Raw genomic sequence first — 12451 nt, 5'->3', positions numbered from 1 at the left:
TTTGGTGGGGACAGGTGCTTGGGGACCCTACTCCATCGCCATCTTGCCCCTTTCCAGAAGAGACTCTTAATCATAGGGAACTGAGGGTCACTGGAGGGAAGCAGTTTGGAGGGACATGGTGACTGGGTGATGAACAATAAGGAGGGCATGTGATATAATGAGCACTGAGTGCTATGTAAGACTGATGAATCATTGAACTCTACCTCTGAAATCAAGAATACATTATATTTTAATTAATTGAATTTGAATTTAAATTTAAATTTTAAAAAATTTAAAAGACCTGTACTACGAAAACTAAAACACTGATAAAAGAACTTGAAGACACAAAGAAATGGAAAGACATTCCATGTTCATGGATCAGAAGAACAACAAATATTGTTAAAATGTCTATACAACCCAAACCAATCTACACATTTAACTCAATCCTCATCAAATTACACCCAGCAATTTTTACAGAGCTAAAACAAATAATCCTAAAATTTTATGGAACCACAATAGATCCAAAATAGTCAAAGGAATCTTGAAAAAGAAAAAGTTGGAGGCATCTCCATTCTAGACTTCAAGATATATTGTATGGCTGTAGTGATAAAAACAATATAGTACTGGCACAATATAGACACATAGATCAATAGAACAGAATAGAATACTCAGAAATGAACCCACAACTATATGGTCAACCAGTCCTTGACAAAGGAGGAACGAATATCTAATGGAAAAATACAGTCTCTTAAACAAATGGTTTTGGGAAAACTGGACAAGAACCTTCCAAAAAAATGAAATGGGACCACTTTCTTACACCATTCACAAAAATAAATTCAAAGTGGATTAATAATCTAATTGTGAGATATGAAACCATTAAAATCATTGAGGAGAATATAGTAACCAGTTTGACATCAATCATAGTAACTTCTTATTAGATATGTCTCTCGATGCAAGGGCAACAAAAGCAAAAAATTAAGTATTAGAACTTCATCAAGATGAAAAACTTCTGCATAGCAAAGGAAACAATCAGCAAAAGTAAAAAGCAATCTATGGTGTGGGAGAAGATATCTGTAATTGACATATCTGATAAATGGTTAGTATCCAAAATATATATTTATACAAGTCAACACCCCCAAAAACAAATAATACAATAAAAACATGGGCAGAAGACATAAATAGATATTTTTCCAAAGACGACATCCAGATGGCCCACAGACACATGAAAAGATGCTCAATATCACTCACCATCAGAGAAGTACAAATCAAAACTACAATAAGACATCACATCACACCTGTCAGAATAGTTGAAATAAATATTGCAAGAAACAAGAGGTGTTGGTGAGTATGTGGAGAAAGGGTAACCCTCTTGCACTTTTGGTGGGAATGAAAACTGGTACAGTCACTCTAGAAAACAGTATGGAGATTCCTCAAAAAGTTGAAAGTAGTTTAGACTCTTGGGTATTTACCCAAATAATACAAAAATACTAATCCAATGGGATACATGCATCCTGATGTTTATAGCAGTGTTATCTACAATAGCCAAACTAAGTGCCATCATGTCCATTGACTTATGAATGCATAAAGAAGTGATAGATACATTGAAATTTAATGAAAGATATGTTATGGATTTTAATTGGTTATTGGCATTCTCTAAAGCACCCATATTTAAACTTTCCTTGGTCAGATGTGAGATGCCTTTATATTTGAGTGGCTCCAATGGATTATGTTTAAATCTATGTATGTATGTATGTATGTATGTATCTATCATCATAATAATCTGTCTATGTATCTATCTATGTATCTATCCATCTCTGTCATCCATCTTTCTAGATAGAATGGTCTATAATATTTGCCCTACTCTCCTACGAACCAAAAAGAGAGTAATGCACCTGAGTCCTGGTCTTCCAGAATGTGAGCTATTAGAGAAAAAGGAAGGTGATTCATGTGGAGGGTAAGCTAGATTTCAATTGCAAAACCTCAGAGATCTCAGCATATCAAAGTTCAGTCCTTTTAATCAGCTTGTAAGTTAACAAGAGCTAAATTGTCTAAATGTGCAAAGAAGTGTACATCTTTATGTATTTATTTATTTTTTTTTAATTTTTATTTATTTATGATAGTCACAGAGAGAGAGAGAGGCAGAGACACAGGCAGAGGGAGAAGCAGGCTCCATGCACCGGGAGCCCGACGTGGGATTCGATCCCGGGTCTCCAGGACCGCGCCCTGGGCCAAAGGCAGGTGCTAAACCGCTGCGCCACCCAGGGATCCCCATCTTTATGTATTTAACCTTAATTTTCAGATAACAATGTAATATATCTTTATACTCATTTAAGTTAAAAGGAGTACACAATGTTTTATGGTGCAAAATTTGTCCCCCAAGTGCTACTTGTGATTATTGGAGAACTAATTTTGGCTCATAATCTTCAAATGGCAACATTCAAATCCGTTTTTGTGCCAGATGTGAAAATCTTGCACAATAAAAAAATACAATATAAAATTTCTATTAGTCTCATTTCTTTCAACTTTGTAGAATGGAATGATGTATTCCAAGGGGCATGGAAGAAGGAACTCGTACTATCACAAACACATCCTAGCTCTTCCAGCTTAGAATTTAGATGTACAGCAGGAACAGGACTAGAGAGTCATTGCCATTCAGTCAAAACTCATTTTTCAATTCTAATTTTAATATTTATCATATAAGTGGTTTGCGGACTATCATTATCATTACTGAAAAAAATTCAGAAAATGTATATAGCACTTAAGATATCTGTGATAAGTAAAATTTAATCAGAGGTCTAGCTTCATCACTAGATTCTATTCCTTTTTAAATATCACTGCATAAATTTCTCCAAAACAAACTTCCCCCAGATTTGTATTGGCTCAAGAATGGCAATCATAAATGCTGAATAAAAATCATTCACTAATTATATAACAGAAAAATTGAGCCAGAATCTGCTGGATGAGGAAGCTTCTTAAGGGTGCCCCTCAGACACTTTGGGCCACAAGGGAAGCATTTAGAACAATGTAGAATCAAGCTAATAAAACGGTGATGTGTGAAAACATATGTCAATATCTAGCTTCTAGCTTCCATCCTTGTTAAATCTAAATCCCCTTATATATGTATGGACACATTAATAGAAGCCAGTTTTCCCTACTTTCTGAGCTAAAAATTAGATGCACAGAGACATTATAAGATTGTCTCTTCATGACTTAGTGACAAATGCAAGAATAGAATTCATGCCATTTATTTCTCAATCTGAACCTCTGTGACTAGGCTGTGTAGCTTTTGAATAATTAGGACATCTGAAAGTACCTGGTTTACTTGTGACACTATTCACATTAAAAGCATTTTGGCTGTGGTTTATAGTTTCTACATAGATATTAAGTGACAAAAGGTACAAAATGTGAAAATGATCACACCCTGAATACTTGATCATGATACTGATACTTGGTTACAGTATCTTGTTTCTTTTCTCTTTCCTTCTGGTATGCATACCATAGTAACTTCTAAAAGGATTCCAGATAGTGTCCTATAGAGCAGTTTACTTGAAGAGCAATATGAGCCATAGGGATCAAAGCACTCCTGTACTTCATTAGCTCCATTGAAGTAAACCTAATGCATACACTATTATGGAGGACTTTTTATATTCATAGCATAGTGCTAGATATGAAGGTGGATGCAATAATAATTGAAACATGATTCTTGCTTCTACAGGTGTACTGACTACAGGGAGAATTAAAGGTTTGGGATATTTATCCAACTCTGTCTCTTGCCTTCAAGCAGAAATATTCACTGAACGATTTCAGTTTTCCATCTACCCACTCATCCATACATTCATTCTAAATCATTTATCTGACAAATATCATATGCCAGAGTCTAGGTAGTATGCTGGGGTTAAAAAGATAAATAAATCATAGGTGCATCCCAAGGGTGCTCAGAGTCTATTAAATGGAAACAACATAAAAAGTTACCTTAACACAATGTATTAAATTGTAAAACACTTTTTATATGTAAATATTTACAGGGATATTTGATCAGAGAACATGCTTGACTCTTTCATAAATTAACTAGATTATTCAATAAGTGTGTTATTTTTTCCTTATGGAATTGGATCCTGAAGAAAAAAACGACAGTTTAAAAAACTTTTGAAACTTTTGAAACTTTCATTTAGAATACATCCAGATAAAATTCTTATGATTGAGTCTCCATGGATCACATCTAATTTTGCTTCTAAACAGCTTTATCTTTAATAATCTTTTTAAAATTTTTACTAGGACAATAAAAGGGGGAAAATTACTTGTTCAAAAATATAGTTGATACACATTTGGCGATTGATACACAGTAAAATCTCCTTCAAACTGTTTGGAATATCCATAGGATGGCTTTGCCATAAATATGCCATTCTCCCAATCAATTAAATAAATTTTAAAAGGAGCAAATAATATGTGAATATGCTTAGTACATTATAGTTTTCCTGAAAAATACTTTTATTACACTTTTGAAATATTTAAAAAATACATCAACAGTAGAATAATTTACTGAATAAAATGACATAATGGGGTAAAATCATCAAAAATGAATTTTTTCATACATAATTCTTTCAGATTCATTCAATAATATATCTATACTTGGAAAATTTCTTCAAATGATTCCCTAACTTATGTGGTAAATTTCAGGTTTTAACATAGTCTTATTCATATATATTAAGAAGTCCAGTCCAATCGTAATTAAAAAAAACCTCTCACAATTAATTTAAGCTCTATTCCTATACAGAAAGATCCTGTCTTGAATCAGGTTCAAAACTTAAAGCAAAAAGATGATATGGAAGTATTCAGATTACTTCCAAACTCGTTTTATGAGGCCAGCATCACCTTCATCCCAAAACCAGACAGACATAACTAAAAAGGAGAATTATAGACCAATATCCCTGATGAAAATGGATACAAAAATTCTCACCAAGATACTAGCCAATAGGATCCAACAGTACATTAAGAAGGTTATTCACCATGACCAAGTGGGATTTAACCCCGTGATGCAAGGTTGATTCAGGACTCGTAAAACAATCAACGTGATAGGTTACATCAACAAGAGAAAAAAAAACAAGAACCCTATTATCTTCTCAATAGATGCAAAGAAAGCATTTAACAAAAGACAGCATCCATTCCTGATCAAAACTCCTCAGGTTGTAGGGATAGAGGGAACATTCCTCAGTATCTTAAAAGCCATCTATGAAAAGCCCACACAGCAAATATCATTCTCAATGGGGAAAAACTGAGAGTCTTTTCCCTAAGATCAAGAACAGGACAGGATGTCCACTCTCACCACTGCTATTCAACATAGTACTGGAAGTCCTAGCCTCAGCAATCAGGCAACAAAAACAAATAAAAGGCGTTCAAATCGGCAAAGAAGTCAAACTCTCCCTCTTCACAGATGACTGATACTGTATGTAGAAAACCCAAAAGACTCCACCTAAGGATTTCTAGAACTCAAAAAGCAATTCAGCAATGTGACAGGACACAAAATCAATGCCCAGAAGTCAGTGGCATTTCTATACACTAACAATGAGACTGAAGAAAGAGAAATTAAGGAGTCAATCCCATTTACAATTGCACCCCAAAGCATAAGATACCTAGGAATAAATGTAACCAAAGAGGAAAAGGATCAATACCCAGAAAACTACAGAATACTTCTGAAAGAAATTAAGTAATACACAAAGAGATGGAAAAATATTCCATGCTCATGGATTGGAAGAATTAATATTGTGAAAATGCCAATGATACCCAGGGCAATTTACACGTTTAATGCAATCCCTATCAAAATACCATGGACTTTATTCACAGAGTTGGAATACGTGGTCTTAAGATTTGTATGAATCAAAAAAGACACCAAATAGGCAGGGGAATATTGAAGAAGAAAACCATAGCTGGGGGCATCACAATGCCAGATTTCAAGTTGTACTACAAAGCTGTGATCATCAAGACAATGTGGTACTGGCACAAAAACAGACACATAGATCAATGGAACAGAATAGAGACCCAAGAAATGGGCCCTCAACTCTATGGTCAACTAATATTTGACAAAGCAGGAAAAACTATCCACTGGAAAAAGGACAGTCTCTTCAATAAATGGTGCTGGTAAAATTGGACAGCCACATGCAGTAGAATCAAACTAGACCATTCTCTTATACCATACACAAAGTTAAACTCAATTTAAATGTAAGACATGACGGGATGAGCACTGGGTGTTATGCTATGTTGGCAAATAGAACTCCAATAAAAATATCCAAAAATATAAATATTAGACAAGAATCCATCAAAATTCTAGCGGAGAACACAGGCAACCCCCTTTTTTGAACTTGGCCACATCAACTTCTTCCAAGATACATCTATAAAGGCAAGGGAAACAAAACCCAAAATGATAATCAAGATAAAAAGCTTCTGCACAGCAAAACAATCCGCAAAACTAAAAGCCAACCAACAGAATGGGAGACGATATTTACAAATAACATATCAGATAAAGGGCTAGTATCGAAGATCTATAAAGAACTTATGAAACTCAACATGCTAGAAACAAGCAATCCAATCGCAAAATGGGCAGAAGATATGAACAGAAATGTCACCAAAGAAGACATACACATGGCCAACAAGCACATGAGAAAATGCTCTGCATCACTTGCTATCATGGAAATACAAATCAAAACCACAATGAGATACCACCTCACACCAGTGAGAATGGCTAAAATTAACAAGACAGGAAACAATAAATGTTGGTGAGGATGTGGAGAAGGGTGAATCTTTTTGCACTGTTGGTGGGAATGCAAACCGGTACAGCCACTCTGGAAAACAGTGTGGAGATTCCATAAAGAGTTAAAAATCGAACTGTCCTATGACCCAGCAATTGCACTGCTGGGTATTTACCTCAAAGATACAGATGCAGTGAAATGCTGGGACACCTGCACCCCAATTTTTATAGTAGCAATGTCCACAATAGCCAGACTGTGGAAGGTGCCTCAATGGTCTTGGACAGATGAATGTATAAAGAAAATGTGGCCTATATATATAATGGAATATTACTCAACCCTTAGAAAGGAAGGATGAATACCCACTATTTGCTTCAACGTGGATAGAACTGGAGGGTATTATGGTGAATGAAGTAAGTCAATCGGAGAAGGATAATCATCATATGGTTTCACTCATATGGGGTATATAAGAAATAGTGAAAGGGGTTATAGGGGAAAGGAGGGAAAATGAATGGGAAAAATTAGAGAGGGAGATAAAACACAAGAGACTCCTAACTCTGGGAAATGAACAAAGGGTAGTTAAAGGGGAGGTGGGTGGTGGGATGGGGTAACTGGGTGACAGACACTGAGGAGGGCACTTGATGAGGTGAGCACTGGGTGTTATACTGTATGTTGGCAAATCAAACTTCAATAACAAAAAAAGAAAGAATAGATGGAATGACCTACCTGTGCCTATTCTTCCTGTTTCACCTCTTCCACAACTTGATCTGCTACTTATGTTTCCTCCAGGTTCTGGTTGGAGAAGAGGGGGTGGAAAGTTTGAAAACATATCACCTGAGTAAACATAATCTATATTCTTCATTATTATGTTGGGAACTGGAATTGGTGCCCCTGTGGGACAGATTGCCAGACTCTGGCTCTTCATTTATTTATTCAGCAATTTGGGGCTTCATTGGGAGAAGCCTGTGGGGACTTCCAGGTACACTATTATTTGAAAAGGAAACCCAGTTTCTGCTTATTCCTTATAAATCCCCTTAAATCCTGGTTCTGGCAATAAATGCAGCATAGATCTGTCTGTTGGGTTCATTACACTGTGCATGGCAGATACATGTCTTTGGGCGAGTGCTGGTTAAGATGCTGTATGCCCGGCTATATTCTTTGTGCACATTCTGGCTCATGGGAAGCATGTTCCACTCAGTATTCACTCCTAACACCTGCCCCTGTTGACCAATAATGTACTTTCTGTTTCTATGAATTTTCTTATTCTGAACAATATGTGACTTTTTGTTTTTGATTTCTTTGAGCATATTTACAAGGTTCATCCATATTGTAGCATGTACCAGAGCTTTACTTTTTATTGCCAAATAGTATTTTATTGTATGAATACATCACATTTTTAAAAATATTTTATTTATTTATTTGTTCATGAGACAGAGAGAGAAAGAGAGAGAGAGAGAGAGAGAGAGAGAGAGAGAGAGAGAGGCAAAGACACAGGCAGAGGGAGAAGCAGGCTCCATGCAGGAAGCCCGATGTGGGACCCAATCCTGGGACTCCAGGATCACTACCTGAGCCAAAGGCAGACGCTGAACTGCTGAGCCACCCAGGCATCCCACATCATATTTTCTATATCCATTCACCTGTTTATAGATATTTGGATTATTTATTATTTATACTTTTGGATATTATGATTAATGCTGCTACAAATATTGGTATATAAATTTTTGTATGGACTATTGCCTCTACTTCTCTCTCTCTCTTTTAGTGGAGTCTTTATTTGCTCTTGGTAACAGGGTAATTCTGGCCTCATTAAATGAGTTTGGAAGTTTTCCTTCCTTTTCTGGTTTTTGGAATTGTTTGAGAATAGGTAGCCAGTCTTCTTTAAATGTTTGGTAAAATTCATCTATGAAGCCATCTGTCTCTAGACTTTTGTTTGTTAGGAGATTTTGGATTACTGACTCAATTTCTTTGCTGGTTAATGATCTGTTCAAGTTTTCTATTTCTTCCTCTTTCAGTTTTGGTAATTATACGTTCTAGGAATTTATCCATTACTCTTAGGTTGTCCAATTTGCTGGCACAATGTTTTTTATAATATTCTCTTATAATTGTGTGTATTTCTGTGGTGTTGGTTTGGTTGTTACATCTACTCTCATTTGTGATTTTATTTATTTAGATATTTTTTGCTTTTTGATACATCTGCCTATAGGTTTACTAATTTTATTAAATTTTTCAAAGAAATATCTCCTGTTCTCATTGATCTGTTATATCATTTTAGTTGTTTGTATATCATTTATTTCTGCTCTAATATTTATTATTTCCTTCCTTCTGCTGGCTTTTGGCTTTGTTTGTTGTTCTCCCAGCATCTTTAAGTGTAAAGTTAGGTTGTTTATTTGAGGTTTTTCTCACTTCTTGAGGTAGGCCTGTATTGCTATATACTTCCCTCTTAGAACCATTCTTGCTGTATCCCAATGGTTTTGGACCATTGTGTGTTTTCATTTTCATTTGTTTCCATGTATTTTTTAAACTTTATTCTCATTTCTTGTTTAGTAGCACATTTATTCATTGTTTAGTTGCACATTTAACCTTCATGTGTTTGTGGTCTTTCCACATTTTTTTCTTGTTGTGGTTGAGTTCATGTTTCATAGCATTATGTTCAGAAAAGAGGTGTCTGATTTTCGTGAAATTGTTGATGCCTGATTTGTGATCTAGTATGTGATTTCTGTAGAAATTTCCATGTGCACTTGAAAAGAATGTGTATTTTGTTGGTTTAGGATAGAATGCTCTGAATATACCTGTTAAATCCATTTGTTCCAATTTGTTATTCAAATCCTTTGTTTCCTTGTTGATTTCCTGTTTAGATTATGTGTGATGTTAGAGTCTCCTATTATTGTCTTACTATTAATTAGTTCCTTTATGTTTGCTTTTAATTATTTTATGTATTTGGGTGCTCCCATATTGGGAGCATAAATATTTATTCATTTTTAATTTTTTTTAAAAATTAGCATATTTATAATTATTATGTCTTCTTGTTGGATTGTCCCCTTTATTAGTATATAATGCTCTTCTTTGTCTCTTGTTACAGTCTGTGTTTCAAAGTCTAGTGTGTCTAAGTATGGCGGGCCCAGCTTTCTTTTGACATCTGTTTGCATGATAAATATTTCTGCATCTCCTCACTTTCACACTTCAGGTGCCTTCAGGCCTAACCTGGGTCTCTTATAGGCAGCATTGAGATGGGTCTTGGTTGTTTGTTTTCCATTATGATAACTTCTGTTGTTTGATAGGATAATTTAGTTCAATTTCATTCAACATAAATGATAGATATGTATTTATTCCCATTTTATCACCTGTTTTGTGCTTGTTTCTGGAGATTTTCTCTGAAGCTTTCTTGTCTTTCTCTCTTTTATGGTTTCTTGATTTTCTTTACTGATATATTTAGATTTTTTCCTCTTTGATATATATATATCTTGTTGCTTTGTGGTTACCATTAGGTTTGTATATAATATTGCTTCAAGGTGGATGGAACCGGAGGGTATTATGCTGAGTGGGATAAGTCAATCAGAGAAAGAGAGTCATCATATGGTTTCACTCATATGTGGAATATAAGAAATAGTGAAAGGGACTATAAGGGAAAGGAGGGAAATTGAGTGGGGAAAAATTAGGAAGATAAACCATGAGAGACTCCTAACTCTGGGAAACAAACAAAGGGTTGCAGAAGGGGAGGAGGATGGAGGGATGAAATAACTGGGTGATGGGAACTAAGGAGGGCACTTGATGGGATGAGCACTGAGTGTTATATTATGTTGGCAAATGAATTTAAGTAAAATATTAAAAAAAAACAAAAAAAATAATGGAGACAATAACACCAGTAATGCCCAACTGGTTCTTGTAAAGATTAAATAAACTAATATACATTAAATACACACAAACATATAAGTGTACTTTGTACAATACTTGGCATAGGAGAAGCCTCTAAGAAATTGTAACTATTATATTATCAATATTACACATTATCATTATTTTTACCATTATAATGAAAACCTTAAAAAATGATAGGTCTCCAAGGAATCTACCCTAAGTTGATAATAATACAAGTGGCAAAATATACAAAGATATTTATCACAGTGTTTTTTTCAAAAAAGCTAGAGATGACCACAGAGAATTGATTGATTAAATTGTGGGTATGATGCACATAATGAAATATTATGCAATTGTTGAAATGATTGGTGTATACCTATACTTATTGACATGGAAAGATACCAGCAACATTGCTAAATAAAAAAGTGAGTACAGGAAAAGGTTTGTATATAATATTTACTGCATATAACAGTATATATTAAGTTTATGGTTATTTGATGTTGATCTCATGCTTTTCCCCTTTCTTCCCCACGTTTCAGGCAGGTATATGTTGTAATAAGCTTACATCCTTTTATTTTGTGATTCCTTGACTGATTTTTTATAAACATATTAATTTTTAATACTTTTGTGCCTCCTGTCTTCACACTGTCACAGTTGGTCTTTCTTTTTCATTCACAGAGTCCCCTTTATTAGTTATTGATGGGCTGGTTTCGTGTTCATGAACACTTTTAATTTTTGTTTGTCTGTTAAACTCTTTATTTCTCCTCTTATTTTGGATGTTAGCTTTGCCAGATGAAGTATTATATCCTTCAGGTTTTCCCCTTTTAGCACTTTGAATATATCATGGCACTCCCTTCTGGCTTGGAGAGTTTTTCCTGAAAAATCTTGTGATAGTCTTGATGTGTTTTCTCTCATAAATAGCTATCTTCTTTTGTCTTACAGTTTTTAGGATTTCTTTTCTTTATTACTATATTTTGCCAGTTTAATTACAATATGTCTTGGTGTTGGACTGTTTTTGTTGAGTTTAATGGGACTTCCCTGGGCCTCCTGGGTCTGCGTATTTCTTTCCTTCTGCAGATTAGGAAGTTTTCAGCTATTATTTCTTCTTTTTTAAAAATTAACATTTTTTTTAATTGGAGTTCAATTTGCCAAGATATAGCATAACACCCAGTGCTCATCCCATCAAGTGCCCCCCTCAGTGCCCGTCACCCAGTCACTGCTACTATTTCTTCAAATTAATTTTTTGCTCCTTTTTCTCTCTATTCTACTTCTGGAATTCTTATAATATGAACATTTATTACATTTAATTGAGTCAATGAGTTATTTTCATCTAATATTCTTTTGCACAATTCTTTTTTCTCTCTTTTGTTCGGCTTGATTACTTTCCATTACTCTGTCTTCTAGGTTATTAATGCATTCCTCTGCTTCTTTCAGCCTGCTGTACATTGCATCAAATATGTTTATAATCTTATTTATGGCACTCTTCATTTCTGATTAATTTTTTTAACTCTATCTCTGTGGAAAGTGTCTCCCTGATGTCTTCCATTTTTTTTCTAAATTCTCCTTCAGGCATGTTGCTTATCTCTGTTTTGCTTAGATCTCTTGTTAGAGCCTTATCTTGTTCTTTCTTCTGAGATAAATTCCTATATTTGGTATTTTTTCTATGCCTGTATCTTCTTCCCTGCATTAAAAAGCCAGTTATATCTCCTAATCCTGAAAGTAACGGCATTATGAAAAAGAGGTTATTCAGTTCCCAGATTACTAGCACTTCATGGAATGTCTCTTTTGTGTGCTGTATGTGCTCTGCTGCTGTGTTCTGACTGCTCTATACTTCAGGCCAGCTATCTTCAAAGATGCTCCTTGCCTACTGTGGCAGTGTT

Source organism: Canis lupus, chromosome X (genome assembly GCF_011100685.1).
Source record: "Canis lupus familiaris isolate Mischka breed German Shepherd chromosome X, alternate assembly UU_Cfam_GSD_1.0, whole genome shotgun sequence".
Classification (NCBI taxonomy): Eukaryota; Metazoa; Chordata; class Mammalia; order Carnivora; family Canidae; genus Canis; species Canis lupus.
The sequence above is the reverse complement of the archived record's forward strand: the minus strand, read 5'-3'. Positions refer to the sequence as shown.